This window comes from Protopterus annectens, chromosome 9.part0 (genome assembly GCF_019279795.1).
Source record: "Protopterus annectens isolate FY-2018-M chromosome 9.part0, PAN1.0, whole genome shotgun sequence".
Taxonomy (NCBI): Eukaryota; Metazoa; Chordata; order Ceratodontiformes; family Protopteridae; genus Protopterus; species Protopterus annectens.
This window is the reverse complement of record NC_056743.1, coordinates 1,058,074,010-1,058,092,706: the sequence shown is the minus strand read 5'-3', so window position 1 is coordinate 1,058,092,706 and position 18,697 is coordinate 1,058,074,010.

Sequence of the window (18,697 nt, the reverse complement as noted above, 5' to 3'; positions counted from 1 at the left end):
CTAGATGTAAAACATGGGTGGATAGATCAATTGGTCAAGCCAAATACAATCAGAGAAAAGCTGTGAGATGGGAAAAATAAATGAAAAACGATAATGGTGTTCTTACTTTATCACACTGCTATTTTTTTTTCATTTCTAGTGCTGCTGCCTCTATTATTTAATTAAGTCTGGGGCTCTGAGCCTGTGGTACCTTATGGTGTTTGGAAGCTTTTAGTATAGCATTCATTCCTTCACCCTTTTTAAAATCACCTGGATATGTTCCAGAGAAAAGAGATTCACTCGTTCTTCCTCACAGCATTACACAGGAAGGTGGACAGTCCTTCCAGTTGTATTTCATGCCTTTCCAATGGAACCAGTTAACAAATAACAAATGTTCTTATTATCTGGAATTAGATCCTGGCTGCTGCGTGGTCCTGGCCCCGGCGTTTTCGACTGCTTTTTTTTTTCTCTTGCCCAAAGTTCCCAGCACTTCAAATTACTTATCCTGTACTAGGATACAGAATTCTACCTGCCTGACGACTAAGGACCCCTTTCAAACTTCCTGCTGTCTCATCATACTGCTTCATACCCCTGTACTTTTTTCAGTAAAGGTAGCAAGAAAGTATGTGCTCTACTAAAACTGGCTGTAAAGCTTAAGTCTGTAACTACTACTTTCAGGTGGTCTAAAGCACACTTCCCAGCCAGGACAACCAGCAGCCACATCCCCTCTATACCTTCTGTAACCAACTTACCTTTTGTCCATTAGTATAAGCTCCTTCTAACCTTGTAACCAACTTACCTTTTTGTCCATTAGTATAAGCTCCTTCTACTGTAACAATATCCTCCCTACATCCCAGGTTATTCCATCTCCCATATACAACTAACGTAAGAATAACATTTCTGTCCAATAGGTGGCGCCCTCATCCAGTCCTTCCTTCTATAAACTTATTCCACTGGCTTATAATATAACTACATTATAAGTCTGATATAGGTTCATAGGTTCATAGGTTCATACTAGGCTATCTGCCCGAGGGCATTTACAAGCCTAGCCCATAGTTTTGTGGCTTACGCCACCCCTTTAGTATGGGGAACTATACCCATTATTTTGCTGTGCCTCTGTTGAGCAGTGACACTGAGGTAACCCCTGGGGTATATCTGCGATCTCCCATCCATTGGTCAAGATTTCTCTTGAACAAGGCCAGCGAGGTGCTCTGCCTCACATATACCGGGATTTTATTCCACAGCATAGGGAGTCTTTGGGTGATGAATCTATCCCTCCAGCACATCCTATTAATAGCCGTGTCGAGGTTTAAGTCTCCCGCCCTTGTGGCTCTGACGGATCTAGATTTTTGAGGTGAAGCATATTCATCAAATCTGGGTTTGACATGGCCTTGTATGTTAGGCAAAGGTCACCTCTGAGCAAGCGGTAAGCGACTGAATAGAGCTGGAGTTCTTTCAGTCGGGCAGCATAGGACAGATGTTTGAGACCCTTTATCCTTTTGGTGAGGAACTTTTGTGGCCTCTCCAGCTGCTGCAAGTGTCAGGTCAGATACATTCCGAATGGGGCATTGTACTCAATCATTGGTCTGATGAGTGATGAGTATAGGGAGACTATGACCTCCCTTGATCTAGATGAGAATCCCTTCATGATAAGGTGGGCAATATCTAAACGTTTTCTTCCAATATTACTTTACTTTACTTTATGTCTCTGTACTTTCACTGAAAGCACCCAGCTATCCTACTACTGTCACTATCACTGTATCCCTTGACTCTACACTTACCCTCAACTAAACTTTACTTCAATAATTAGCATTTCACTGTTCCTCTTCAGCTTAACCCTGCTCTTGTTTCTACCTGCTCTGTTCGCCCTGCGGGCTCACTCCGCTCCCCTACCCTACCCCCAATTCCACCCACCCCATTGGTCCTACACTTATACTTCCTAAACCACACCCTCACCCCTACCCCACCTATCCTCAGCTTCAACCAGTCTAGACAACCTAGCCATACCCCTCCTCTAACACCTATCTCCTTACTGCAACTTTCTCCAGTACATTACCCTACGTACTTTTCCCTATTCTTCTCCCTTTACAATTCCTTCCTTCTAAAACTTTACCTTCTACCATTTTGACTTTTCTCTTATCCCTGCCCAATCTCTTTTGCAGTTGTACTACCTTGTTGAAGTTGTACAGGTAATACTAGTAATATGCCTACAACACATAAAGCTCTCCAAACTAAGTTAATACTCATAGACAAACTTATACCAGTCCTCACTACTGCCTATCTCCTCACCTCCTTTGAAAAGATGAAATATTTCCACTTCATCTACTCTCTAAAACAAACAGCCATTTAAAACTCTACCCTTACCCAACTTCAAATAAATATCACATCCATTCCCTGCTACCTGTTAGCCAAATACCATCGACTCAGACATATTAAATTCCATAACTCCACTGCAAGGAAATTAAAATATCTAACTAGCTACATTAATTACCCAGTTTCTAGGCTAAAAGCTCTCACATTAAAAGATGGTGACATCCACCCCAACCCAGGCCCAACCTATGTTTCCACAATAACAACTCACAGCACCACTCCCGCAACCCTACCTACCTTGTCCAGTCTCTCCAACTCCTTACTAATAGGACATCTTAATATCCGCAGTATCAACAACAAAGTTGCCCATCTCCATACCCTTCTTGACTGTCATTCCTTCGATATCGTCTGTCTTACAGAAATGTGGTTAAAACCAGGAACTAAGGACATTGAGATTATTCCCCCAGGTTATAATATATTGAGACTGGATCATACAAAACGCAAGGGTGGAGGAGTAGCTCTTCTGTTTAAAACAGGATTACAGATCTCCTCAATACCCTATATCCCTCCCCAAGATAGTAAGGCAGAAGTCCTTATCTCTAGACTTCAACTCAACACCAGTAAAACCCTAAACATCATCTGCAGCTACCTACCTCCTGGTAATAATAGCACTACAATAGAGGAGTTTCTAAACTGGGTATCAACTACTTACCCGCAAGAAACAATTATACTAGGTGACTTCAATACCGACTGGAAGTGTGTCAGTACTGACAACCCTTCCTCACATATAATCTGTATGGATTCAGTCAAACTATCACCACCACTACTAGAATTAACAAACCAAACAAAAAAGAGAGTATCTTAGATTGGATTCTTATTAACAGACAGCAACAAACTTATAAAGTTGGAACTTTGCCTGATGATATTAGTGATCATAGTTTAATAACTTACATTATAAGACAAAAAATGATATTCCTAACGCCTCCATGTATAGGATATCACGGTCCCAGAAACACTTTAACCCTACATTTTTCCAAAACAAACTTAATGCCTGTGACTGGACCCCTCTAAAAACTCTCCCACTCGAAGAGGCTGTTAAATACTTCAACTCTAAATTCTTAACAATCCTAGATGAACATGCACCCAAACGGTCTATTAGATTGAAGTCTAAGACAGCCCCATGGCTGTCAAAAGATACTAGGCAAAAGATATTGCTGAGGAACAAATCTTGGGCCAAGTGGAGAGCTACCAGAACTATCTCTGAGCAACAAGCCTTTAGACAGTTAAGAAATATTACAAAAAGAGCCATACTCACTGACAAAAAGAACTACTATTGAAAACTACAGCAAACCCACCATAATAATTTGCAAAAATTCTGGTCAAGCATAAATAGACTCCTACACCCTGGGCACTCTAGGACACCATCTCCACTAGGAGCTGATAATAATAGCCCCCAGCAAACTGCCAACGCCTTCAATACATTTTTTTACTGACACCATACAATTCCTAGCCCATCAACTATCCACAGACAACACTAGTCTCCCTGTCTCTTTACCTGATACTCTACCAACCTTCCAACTACAACCCATCTCTACTACTTACATACTAAAAATCATCCAAAAACTTAAGCCATGTACCCCCTCTGCAGACCGGCTACCATCAGAATACTTGCAAAAAGCAGCTAAATCAGTTGCCTATCCTATATCCATCCTTATAAATAGAACCATAAATGAGGGAATCATCCTAGACATCTGGAAAATCTCCCATATAATCCCCTTACACAAAGGTGGTAACTCTAATGATTATTCTAATTACAGACCCATAACTCTCTTATCACCCTTAGCTACAGTTATGGAAAAATGCATTCAACATCAGCTAATAAACCACTTAACCCAACACAACATCTTAGCTAACTGCCAACATGGCTTTAGACCATTTCATAGTACCACCACAGCACTCCTTTCTTTCACCGATTCCATCAACCGTAACAGTAATAACCTATAGCCTCTCTTCAGCACTCTTTATTGATCTGTCAAAAGCTTTTGACATGGTAAACCACCCCCTACTCATACAGACACTTGAATCCCTCTCTCTAGACACCAAGGCTGTACTCTGGTTCAAGTCCTACCTTAACAATAGGCAACAGGCAGTTCTCTGGGAAAATAAGCTATCTTCCCACCTGCCCATCTCCCTTGAAGTCTCTCAGGGCTCCATTCTAGGACCTCTTCTGTTATCATTGTGCATCAATGACCTACATGTAGCAATCCCTCAAGCCACCTGTATACAATACACAGATTACTCTACGCTCATTTGCTCTGTCAACTCTATAACTGAACTACATTCTCTAACCTGGGAAGTATTTAGCACAGTTGAAGCTTGGTTCTTGAAACACTGTCTCCTTTTGAATGCCAAAAAGACCAAGCTCTTACTCTTTACACCCAACAGTAAGTCCCCCCTATAGATTTCTCACTCATATCCAATAACGCCACCCTTATATCCCCAGACTCTACCACCAAACTGCTAGGAATCACAATTGACAATAACCTCACCTTTTTTAACCATATTAATAACTCCATTAAAACAGTAAATAGAAAAATGGGCTCCTTATATAGAATAAAATCCTTCTTAACTCCTACATCCAGAACTACAATTGCCCACTCCCATTTAATCTTGACTCTTCTTTATGCTTCACCAATATATAATAACCTAAAAAAAGTAATCTCGTCAAACTAGCTAACTCCTATAATAATATAGCCAGATTCGCCACTGGGAACCCATTTAGTACTCACCATTGTCAGAACCTTCAGCAACTAGACTGGCTCGAACTAAAAAACATGTTGCTACTCTCCCAACTTACCATTGTTCATAAGATATTTTACCAATCAAACAACACCCCAATACTTTCCAACCTTATTACCCCCCTATAGTAATCTCAACTCCTTACGCTCCTCTAACAAACTTCTTGCTAGCATAAGCAAGTCTAATAACTTGGCTGGTGACTCCTTGTTCTCCAATACTGCTGGAAAAAACTGGAACCTTCTGTCACCTGATCTAACTTTACAACCCTCCCTGACACTCTTTAAACAAAGGCTCAACAAACATCTCAAGACACACTGGTTATGCCCCTGTTGCAACCCTGACTAATTCTCTGCTTTTTCTACCGCTACTTCGATATTGCCTCCTCTCACCAATCAATATTTTTAGATCCCTCTAGAAGTAGTAACTATCACTAGATAATTAATTAACTTATGTCCTGAATGTAAATTTGAATGTTCTGTACATTACCTCAGATTTCATACTGTAGAGTGACTTACCCTATCCTGTTAGATTAGAAGTGACAAATGTTATTGTCCTCTCATTAATACTCTGTATTTAATTATTTAAACATCCTTTCTTTGTATAATACTGCATGACATATTTGTGTGTTACTATATTGCTGTGTTACTATTGGAGCTTTTCTCCCCGGGCCTCTACAGAAAATGGAAATATATCCAGCTGGACTAACCCAGTTAACAAATGTAAAATAAAAATAAATAAATAAATAAATAAAATAAGTAAGTATGCAAGTATGGAAAAAAACTTTAAGTTAAATTAAAATAAATTAAATTAAATTATACTAAACCTTAAAACATTTTGTTTGTATGTGCATTACTGCAGAATTCAAACATTGTTTGATTTGGAATTGCCCTGAAGATAATGAATGATGTGTTAAATTGCCATGAGCTTTCTGCAAGGGTCTGCTTATTCAATATGGTAGCTGATTACTATGCGAGCAGTATTTCATTAGTAAGAGGACTATCCAAATTTGCCTGATCAACAAACGTTGCTTCAAGTTCTGATTCAAGCAACAGCACGAGGTTCTAAGCAGAATTAGAAACTTTTTTTTTCCTGAGGGCAAAGCCCATAATGCAGGAGGCAGTGTCCTCTGCACCCCATAGTTTTTGTAATAAACCAATGTACTTTAGAAGAGGAGCAAGTCCTCCTGCAGAGATCTCTGTCATAACAAAGTAGTTCTTGAGCTGTTTAACTTGATTGGCAAAATAGTCGTTGGTTACTTGTTATACTCCTACGAGACAGGCTTACATGTCCAATAAATCAATATCACAAAACTCTGTTGTGAACTGCTAATCTGTAAAAGAATTCTGTCTGCTGTGAAAAGTCACATATTTGCTCAGCATGATTTGACCCTTATGTCCCAGAGAAGCATTTGCTTTTAACAAGCTTTGTTTGGAATCCACTTTTATCTTCTGAGTTGTTTTAGAAATTTTACTTTAGCGCCTTATGTGCCAACAACAACTTGGATTAATGCTTTCTTTCTTTGAATCATTTCAGGCATTGTTTTTGGAATATCTTAGACCTGCATGCTTGCATGTTTGGCTCCTTATTTAATGTTCCAGAATGCAAGAATTTCTGAGGTAATTCTCTTTTAAGTTTGCCAGAGGTGATACTTGACTTATTAAAGTTAACTTTCCACATGACATTTTTTTCTTATACATAAAGTCCAGGTAACCATTACTTTATTTTTTTAGTTGTACATAGTAAGTCCATGATAGGCTTTGTTCCACAGAGCTGGCATGCACAGAATGTGCTCATGCTATGTGCTTAGTATAAAACTTGCAAAACATTCTCATTCTTTTGTTATATGTCCCTGGGAAAGAGGTATTCCATTCTCTCCATGGTGCCTATGAAAATGGTGAACTGCTTCCTGTTACAGGAAACAAAGTAAGGAACTTCCTGGGATTGTTTGATTTGGCAGCTTGTGGTATTTAAAGGAGAAGCAAACTCACATGCAGTTTCATTCAAAATAGATGAAAATCTCTGAGATTATAATTAAACAGTGCAGCGCTGAAAGAGCAAGTGTGAAAACAAGACATATATAGACTAACACACATACACACACACACACACACACACACACACACACACACACACACACACACACACACACACACACACACTCTCACATAGTCAAAAACACGCACGTGTGCACACACACACACACACACACACACACACACACACACAAACACACACACACACACACACACAGGCACACACATATACATGCACACTCACAGTTCTGTGTCAGAAGATCACAAAGTAAAAACGTTGCACAGGTTAACAGTGAGCCAACGTAATAAAAGCTGCATTGTATCAAAATGGAAAGGGAAATGTTCAGGAAGTGAGTGGTGTGTGATTGCAGAATAGCAGGATTGTGGTATTGGTCCTTTCTGCCCAGCAGTTTGATGTTAGATTGAATATATCTAATTGGCAGAGTGTATGGGAGGGTACAGCCCTCACATGATGGGTACAGGGGAGCTTGCCACACTTTAAAAAAGATGTTTTGATTTTGTTTCCTTTCTTTTGATGTAATGCAGCTTTGATTATGTTGGCACAATGTTAAGCTTTTCAGTGTTTTACTTTGCAATCTTCTGATAGGGAAGCCACGCACTCACACATACTCATGACCACATTGTGTAGTTAAATATAGTATATATGATATATCTATTTATGTGTGTGTGTGTACTGAAATTAATTGAAATACCTAAATGTCGATGTTACTAACATCGACAACAAAAGGTCAACAAAAGCAATGTTAACATATCACTATCCATGCTCTGAGGGTGAGTCCAGAGGACTTTCCTTTCTGCAATCTGGAACTTCTGAGTATTGTGGGAAGTGTAGGCATAGCAGAGGTAAGCCAAATTCTAATTTGGGAAAAAGTAGATTTTTTTTTGAGCTATGGCTTGCATGTGCAACTAGTGACATGAGGTGAGAAATTCTTTAAAATAGTTTACGCAAAGAAAGAACTTTATTAGTATTATTTGCCATAGTATATAGTAAAATTTATGGAAAGGTCAAGAGTGGGACCAATGCAGTTTTGTTCAGAAATATTAAACATTATATTGCCTTTATTATGTTTAAAAGGAAAAGCTAATATGGGAGCAAGCTTTTGACATGTTGAAAATATCATAACTTTAGTCTTTCTGGGATCTATTAATAGCCAATGGCTAATTTGGCATTTGTGTATGTTTGTTGATTTGATACATGATTATTTGGGCAATTCCAAATGTAAATTTGATTGATTCTCACAATACTGACCAAAACATGTTTACTCACAAAATATAAAAGAATAAACTATAATGTTACAATGGTTCCTACACCACAACAGTTGAAACAAATTTAAAATGATACATTAGCAGGACTCATCATATTCAATATCAACATAAAACCTTAAGATAGCAATGCATTACCAGAATAAATTTGCTCATGCATGATAGCTACATACATAATGAGAGGCACTTCACTCATTAATGCATTTTACCATGCTGTATGTAAAAAAAAAAAAGGATATCATCTTTATGCAAATATATATTAGCAGATGAAAGTCATCTTTATGTGAATTTATATCAGCATTTTAAAAAAGGTCAAAAAAGAAAAACTACACCACCAAGGATTAAGTCGCCACTATTCGTAAAAAAAAACAAGATGATCAGGAGCACAATGAATGGCAACATACCCAGCTGACTAATTACGAATAAAACATATATTGATTGCAAAAAAATAAAAATAAACACAAAGTCAGTAAGTGCTTTCGCATGGCACAAAAATAAAAATAAAAACAGTAAGTCCGTAAGCACTTTTGCATGTGAAAGCACTTATTGACTTTGTTTTTATTTTTATTTTTGTGCAATAAATATGTTTTATTCATAATTAGTCAGCCATGTATGTTGCCATTCTTTGTGCTTCTGCTTATTTTAAATTGCTGATGATGAAGGGTTCTAAAATAAAACAAATGTTCATCACAAAGCATTATAATATCTTTAACATGAGTGTTACCTTCCTCATTTATGCACACCCCTTATTTATGTATTTTGTAAATGAGCAAAGGTGCTATATAAATCCCGGTTTTTTTTTGAGAAATCATCTAAATAACTTAAAAAAATGCTGGTAAAAGCATGATCTGACTATAAAAATAAATGCAATATTGGGGTAAAAATAAATAAACAAATAAATCAAAATAAGTAATTCATATGAGCTATGAAGATATACCAGTCAATTTCATTGCCAAACACAACAAATTCTAAAGTGTGGCATTTCATGCTTATTTTTTTTTTTTAATTTTAATGAAAGGAAAAAAAATCATATTGCCTACAAGTACACTTTTACCACATGACACATGTTTCTACAATTTTTCTGAATTGTATAAATGAAATATGTAACAGTTACATAAATATAGATAATTTATCTGATATGATTGACTGTGACTGTGACTGTATATAACATTTTATTTATTTATTTATTTATTCATTAATTTGATCACCATACGGGTGCGCTGTAAGATACGGGTGCGCTGTAAGACCATATTCAGCAATGGACCAGATCTCCATGTAAATGAACTGTAATAGTGGAACACCCCTGATTCTTTTATAACTCTGAGCTCACAATACCTAGGGGTAGGAAGAATAGACTGTGATGCCACGCTCCCAAAATTAGTATATTATCCCACTATGTGCACTTAAATTCTCACTGTTCTGAAGACTGCAGCCATGGTTATGGACATTTTGTAGTCCTCATAAAGGACTATAAAAGAGGAAATAATTCTGTTTTGTTTATTGAGAAGACAGTAATGAATACTGTTGAGGACACAACCACACTATGCAGATGGATTATTATGTTGTCATTCATCATTTAACATGTGTAAGAGAAATTTGTAAGAATATTAATAAGCTTATAAATCTGAAAGTCCTACATTTGGAAGAAATGACATATGATAGGACAGTTACATGAAGGATGAATGTGTAAGACAAGAGAAAGGACTTGATTCTTCAAAAGTTGTAATGATACTAGGCCATCTCACTAGCATAGGGGTTTGATTTATGCAAGCAATAATGCCCAACAGGGTGTGTGTTAATGTGTAATTAACTCCCACCCAGGGATGTTATGAGGTCTGATGCCCCAAGTGGAGATCCTCTACACCCCTGGAAGGGCTTTAATTGCACATTAACGCACACCCTGGAGGGCATTATTGCACTTAGAGAATGGGCTCTGTAAAAGTGTTGTGTTTTACTTACTTATTTATTTTTTTAAGTACTATATTACTTTTTATATATTTTTGGTGTAAAATAGTTCCTCTGCCTAATGTTTCAAACTTGTAGTACATGTTATTGGTGTTGGAGGAAGCATTTTACATCCAAAATATAACACTTAAAAAATACCAAGGCATTTACTTTATTTTTTTGGTCCCTTAGTCCCATAGACGGCCTTAGGCATAGACCAACTAGGCAGCAGCCTAGGGTGCCACTCTAGTAGGGACACTTTTCCAGTATTTATTTGGTATAGGTGGACCAGGATGGGGGCATCAGGTGGTGTGGTGGGGGGTGCCGTGGAGCCCTTTTGCCTAGGGCAGAAGTTGACCCAAGGCTGCTCCTGCTTACTCCTAAAATATTTGGTTTGCTGCCAGTCGTTAGAAACTGAAGTTACGAAATAACAGCATACATTTGAGTTTCAGACTGTCATTTTCTTCACCAAAATTTATACTAACACAAATCCTTTTAATTAAGCAAGTTTGTAATTTTTTTGAGCAGTAATTAAGATTTGTTCCTATTTTTGAGCCTTTGTTCCCTCTTTATTTTAGGCTTTATCCAGATTTATTCAGCGGAAAGGTCCAGAGGTATGCAAGCATCTTTACTGTCACTTTCATTCAGGCTCTCATGCACACCTCTCTTTCAGAAAATGTATGCTAACATAAATCCTAATAATCAAATAAAATATGTTCCTATTTTGAGCCTTTCTCCCCTAGTTATTTTAAGTTTATCCAGATATTTTGAGCTAAGAGTCAACACAGCATACCTTTCAACTTTCCAGATTTTGGCAGAATGTCCAAATTTTCATCTCGTATGTTTGGGCCCATCCTCATAAAATGTGTAGTTTACTGGCAAGTCACTGGGGTTTGAAGTCATTAAATAATGACAGACATTTGAGTTTTAGACTTCATATCCTTTAGATAATACATGCTGATGGAAATCCTGTTGTTCTAGCAACATTCTAAGTTTATAAGAGCAATGCTTAAACTCTGTCCTTGTTTTTGGTTGTTTGTTCTGCATTATTTGCGACTCAGTCCAGATTTTTTGTGCTGAGAGGTATGGTCAAAAGGTATGCAAACCTCCTAACAAATGTTGTTGCTGCCAGGCATTGCTCTCACTCTTCACTCTGCCACACACACACACACACACACACACACACACACACACACACACACACACACACACACACACATTTTTTTCTGTTTAATTTATTTCACACTTGCTAAACAGCAAAAGTGCTACTTAGTGAGTGCAAGATAATGGCTTTCTTGATCAATCTCACACTCTCATACATGCATACACTCTCATACTTAGACAAACACATGCACACATTTTTTTTATTTTAATTTTTTTCTTTATTATTTTACACTCACTAAACAGCAAAAGCACTGCTTGGTGAGCATAAAATAATGGTGGCTGTTAGTTTTTTCCAATCCAAACTCCATGACAGCTTGATGTGCTGCCATGAAGCAGTGGACTCTTTTGTCAGTGAGCATTACTTGTACATTAATACCTTGCTGGAGAACGTTCATTCTCCAGTCAGGGTGCTGATGTATAGTTTACCCATTCTAAAGCTCAGTAACAAGCTGGAACTGATTGGGAAGAGAGACGTGACTAGGCAGAACCTCGCTACCTCCCTGTCTCTGAACTGTATGGTATATGGCAGGAGTGCAGACTCCATATAATATCCTTGGTGGAGACTGGGGATAATGAGAACTGTGTTACCTTTGGGAGAGGACGGGAAGCTTGGGAAATATTTTACTGAATCAGAAGACACTCGACTCATGCACACTCATTTGTCATAACTGCTTGGGATATTCACGCTATGCACAATAAAGTTGTTGTACTACTTAACAAAAAAAATCTAGAAAAGAATATCCGCTCCATTCCCACTGCTTGCCTTTCACCCCATGGAGAAATTAATGTGCCCCAGGGCTCTTGCTTCCTGTGGGAATGAATGGATGGACTGGATGGGCAGGAAGGATAATTGCTCATCACCAGGAATCAAACAGCCCCCCCCCCCAAAAAAAAAAAACAAAAACCAAAAAAAAAAAAAACAAAGATAACTTGTTTTGTAGTACTTTGGAGCTTTTCTCTCCAGGCCTCCACTAAAAATAGGCTTTTACCCAGTCGCACTTTCCAGGAAATAAAATGTCAATAAATAAATTACATAAATAAATAGACAGATAGACAGATAGATAGATAGATAAATAAATAACTTAACCCTTCCATCCAAGACTTCCATGACCTTATGCACATTTATTGCTTCTAGGTTAGGATTGCCATGTAATGCACTGTAAATTAGCTGTTATATAGGCAGGTTTGTTCCCCCCCCCACTAAAAAAAAAAGTCAGATGGTTTGTGACTGAAAATACTGTTTTCATTTTGCTAACTATATTTTCAATCTCTTGTGATCAAAGACATTCAGTACATAAACTATTTCACAAATTGTCTGACACACGTAGACAAATACCGACATACTGAATCAAGTAAAGGTAAATAAAAAAGTGTTACTAATCAATTCTAGAAGCCTAAACAAGAAACTTCACTTTCTACAAGACTTTCTCACCCTGGAAAACATTTTTGTCTGGGTAGTGACTGAGACATGGTTTAAAATGGCAAAGAACACTCCGGCTGTGCAGCGCTGTAAGGCCTTCCTTGAATTTAGACCAGCTACTGTGCAGGAGGGGAAGAAAGGAGAAGGTGTGTTAGTCTTCATCCAGAAGAGACTGTCATCAAGGTTGGCAAAGCAATATCATGCACTAGACCTTCCTCGTCCAAATAATCATCAGAAAGGTCCCAACTCGGGGTGTGGCTAGGATGCTGAACTGATAGCTGCTCTTCATTTCAGCTCTCTTACCTCAATTCAATTCCTGACAGGAATTTCACAAAATAACATTTAATTTGAAGAAATATTTATTACTAACTTATTTCTAATAACTTCGAGCATCTACAAGAAAACTTTCATTGTCAGAACCTGAATAATTCATGTCAAATTAATTACTGGAAAATCAGCACCAATATCAGCTTCACACCATGAGCCATCTAAGGAATTCAGCACAAGACTCTTCTCTCAAAAAAGACATGCAATCTCTCATTACAAATATAGGGAATGGACAATAAAATAGATACTTTTAAAGAAAAGTGTTCACAACAATTAGAACAGCTTCAAGAAATGTTTACTCAGCAGAAAGGACAGATATCACTTATTGAACAGTCATTGAATGGCATTGACACTAGAGTCCAAATAGAAGAACAACAAACTGAATTCTTACTTCAACAGAATACATATTTACTAGAAAAGCTTGATGATATGGAAAATCGAACAAGACGAAATAATATCAGAATATATGGTCTACCAGAAACATCTGAAGGGGACAATATGATAAACTTTCTTACCACTTGAATACCAGATGTAACAAAAATACTTGAAGCTCTTTCATATGGTATAGAACGTGCGCATAGATCACTAGCAGCTTCTGGAAATACTTCTTCTCCAAGTAAGAACAAGCCGAGATCCATAATTGTAAGACTTTTTTCTACACAAGATAAAGATATTATATTAAGAAATGCTTGGGCAAATTCTCCCATCAAATACAATGATTCATTAATAAGATTTGACAATGATTATTCTACAAAGGTGGTATCAAAAAGAAAATAATTTCTACCAATAATAAAAACCTTGAAGAAGAAGCAATTGAAAACCTATCTTTTATTCCCAGCAAGACTGAAATTTTTTCTACCAAATGGAATAAAAGTCTTTGAAACAGTAGATTCAGCAATAAAATACCTTACCAACAATAACATCCTAATACATGAAGAATCCATGGACTGGTCAATTAGTACACCAAAGAGAAATGCTGAAGTAAATAACTGGAAAACTATTGAGCAAAAAAAAAAAACTAAAGGGCAAATAATCTAACAAATGGTATATTCTGTAAAAGTTTAAATAATAATACTAACAACAAAAGAAAAGTTCTTTCTGTCTTCAAGTCAATCTGAAACAGGTACTGTTTTCAATTATACTTTAATTCTCAAAGTTAACATTAATTTAAATGCATTTATCTCAAATCACATTAATATATTAAGCACAATTTAAACATTACTTTATTATGCATTAATTTTATATTTCTAATCAGAATAATCAACACATAAAAATGTTCTCAAGTATGTTCTCAAGTATATATATATATATATATATATATATATATATATATATATATATATATATTTTTTTTTTTTATTTTACTTTGTTCTTTTTTTTATAAAGTCTTCATTAGTTTATAATACATTAACCAGTATATGGTTACATTGCTTAATAGCTATAATAATAGCTGCTATATATTTTGTTATTAGTTACATCCCTGACAACATTGCTTTTTATGAATTAAAAATGTCTCTGATTGGGTAAATAGTAATGCTGAACGGGAATGTGCTGTTTTTGTTTTTGAAATGAAGTATTTCAGTTTAAACATTTCATAAGACTATTTTAGATAGTCTTAAAAGGTGTTCTGTCCTTGACCCATATGCTCGTGTTAATGTAATACAGTGCAGGACTATGTTGTCACTGATATTTTGCAGCTATAAGCTTATAATACTTTAACCAGTATATGATTACATTGCTAACAGCTGCTATATATTTTGTTATTAGTTTCATCCGTGACAGCATTGCTTTTTATGAGTTAAGAATGTCCCTGATTGGGTAAATAGTAATGCTGAACTGGAATGTGCTGTTTTTGTTTTTGAAATGAAGTATTTCAGTTTAAACATTTCATAAGACTATTTTAGATAGTCTTAAAAGGTGTTCTGTCCTTGACCCATATGCTCGTGTTAATGTAATACAGTGCAGGACTATGTTGTCACTGATATTTTGCAGCTATAAGCTTATAATACTTTAACCAGTATATGATTACATTGCTAACAGCTGCTATATATTTTGTTATTAGTTTCATCCGTGACAGCATTGCTTTTTATGAGTTAAGAATGTCCCTGATTGGGTAAATAGTAATGCTGAACTGGAATGTGCTGTTTTTGAAATGAAGTATTTCAGTTTAAACATTTCATAACACTAGTTTAGATAGCCTTAAAAGGTGTTCTGTCTTTGACCCATATGCTCATGTTAAATGTAATACAGTGCAGAAGCATGTTGTCACTGATATTTTGCGGCTATGAGTCGGCTGTGTTATGGCTCCGGATGTCCGGAGTTGAGAGATGCTTTCAAATGGCTTGGGTGTTCTGTTGCCTTTTCTCTTGTTGAGAGATACGGCATATTATGTTTAAAATGCAGGCTTTGTTGGTGATAATCTCTACTCAGCAGACTAGAGTGCTCGCGTGCACACTATATGATTTTCTCACGAAGTGTGACAGGGAAAAGAAAAAAAAAAAGGAGAGAAAAACACATACCTTTTCCCGCTTAGCTCTCGAGACAATTAAACAGCCATGAATATCTCTAGACACTCGAGTTCCATATTGCTTGTCGCATTTACTTATTTACGTCATCCCCTGACCCTATCTAATTGAGGTTTATTCAGGAAATAAGCACCGTTCACTTTTAAAGAATCCAAATTAGTTTTAATAAAATGCAATTAATACTTGTGGTTCATTTAAATGTATGCAGATTTAATTTTACACGTTTTATATAAGAAGGCTGAGATACAAAATAATGTGTCTTCATCACACTGGTTAGGATAGAGTATGTGAACACCATTCCTGACTGCAATCTTTAATGACCTTCAAGTCCTAGATATCATCCAGGATAGTGAAGACTTTTTATCAGACATTTAATGTTATTTAGAAAATAGTGGAATAAAACTTTGTATTGACAGAGTTTTATTCCCTCAGCCTGTAGTTGCCTACTGTGCGACTCAAAACAAATCATATAACCAGACATTCTCCTGGGTCACCCTGAAATCAGTTATATACCTAGAGGGTTTACCTGGTTAACAAAGGAATATAATATAGAAAATAGATAAAGATTATAAAGTTACATCAATACAGTAATTGATATTTCATGATTGTTATTATTTTTGCTTGGAATATACAGGTTTTTAACTTTTATCTTTCATTATTTCCTATGTCCGTCTTAAATATACATTTAATAAAGTTATATGCAAAGAAATGGTAGAATTGCCAGCATAACCAACCACTACAATACACAAAAGGGACTTTTTATCAATAAAAGCAAAAATATATAAACATATACATACTCACACACGCACACACACACACACACACACACACACACACACACACACACACACACACACACACTACACAAGAACACAATATCACCAAACACAAATAGAGCAAATAGTGGCCATTTTCTAAGCATAAGTACAACCTCAGTGGTGCAGCTATAATAAGAAACTGCAGATGTTTAATTCCAAAAATTGTATTCAATTATAAGATTAAATTGCTGATGTTAAGTAAGCCAAATTTGTATTTCCAACACTTATTTTCAGCAGATAAACTCACTGATTAAATGTCAGTCTAAGCTGTAAGAGATAATATGTGTTTGTTTTGGAAAATGTGGTCAAATGAACAGTAGTTTTACCTTTGTACTGTGTCTTTTGATTATACAAAGTCACTATGAAAATTGATGAAAGTGTTAACAACAAAACACTCAATCAAATAACTTTATAAGCAGTCTCTTAGATAACAGAGATGTCTAAATTTTGATCTTGTTGCCTCCACCCATGGGAAATGTTTTTGAAAAGTTAGAAAATGCAATTAGACAAACATATTTAATGTCCATTAAAGAAATATTAATATATTTGTGCATTGTATTGCATTTCAGTTTATCTTAAACATGAAATATGATGTGGTTTCAGAACTATTTATGTTTTTATTCAAATGAGACTTTGTAAATACTACTCTAATAACTGGTTTTGGACTTGAATAGTCTTAAAGCACTTACACAGCAATGGTATTGTATTGTAAAGTAATGTCAGTAAATAGTTTTCAACAGATGTCTACAATATACAGTTATAGATTTTAACATGAGTAAATGTTTATTAATACTCTAAACTATTTTGAAATGATATTATCTTAGTCTAAATGTTTGTACCTTGTTGAGGTCTGATTGGAAATAAATATTATTGAATTACAATAAGATAAAGAGTAAAAGTAAATTTATATATTTTAGCTGATATCACTATGAGGTAATATACCTCCTTGTTTGGTTAGTAAAACTAACCAAACAAGCGGTAGCGTTGTCGCCTCACAGTAAGATGTTGTCCTGTTTGATTCTCAGCTAAAAGCGTCTTCTGTGTGGAGACATGCATGAATGGGCGTACCTTCATTGAAGGTTGTACGTCAGGGCTGGCAACTTAGTACGTAAAAATCTACTGCTAATCATTAGCGGATCGGAGTTCCGCTATGGCGACCCCTAACTGGGAAAAGCCGAAAGATACAACAGCCGATTAGATTATCTTAATATATTATTCAATTATCTTTATTTAAAACCTAAGAGGATAAGAGTAACTGATCCAAATATTATTAGAGAGGGTAGAAAGATTGTTTGGTTAGTTATACTAACCAAACAAGGAGGTATATTACCTCATAGTGATAGGGAATGGTTTTTAAGGTTAAGAATTACAAGTTTGGAAGTTCTTTGTTTTTTTTATTTTACCACTTTGGTGTCACTTAGAAACACGTAAAAACCACACAAGAAAAATATTTTTGAATTCTACATCCAAGATGAAACTAAGAGTAAACAGTATTTACATAAACTCACATATAAAACAAACTGAAAACTAGGAAATGAAATGTCTATCCATAAATATTAATGGTCTAAATAATAGTAATAAAAGGAGAAGCCTATTCAAGTACATAAACTTACATAAACCACAGATAGTCTTTTTACAAGAGACACATTTATTAGACAGAGATATAAACAACTTAAATAGTAATAATTACACAGTACTAATAAACTTTCAATACAAAACAAAAAAGAGGAGCAGCTATACTACTTCGTAACTCAACTATAACACCTAAAATAATTATTACTCATCAAGATACATCAGGTATGTTTTGTTTAGCTTCAATATAGCTAAATAAGAGAATCTATATGTTAGTAAATCTATATTGGATCCCAGGACTAGGATTAAGAACAGTTAAACAGCATTTTGAAGAGATCATTCATTTAACTAAGGGTAGCCTCATATTGGCAGGAGATTTTAACTATATAATGAATGAAAAAGATACAGATTCTAAATCTAAAAGAAGACAACAACCTATCTCTAAAGCACTGTCAAAATTTATAGATATGTTATATTTAAAAGACATAAATGAATTTGTAGAACCAAATTCACTAATCTTCT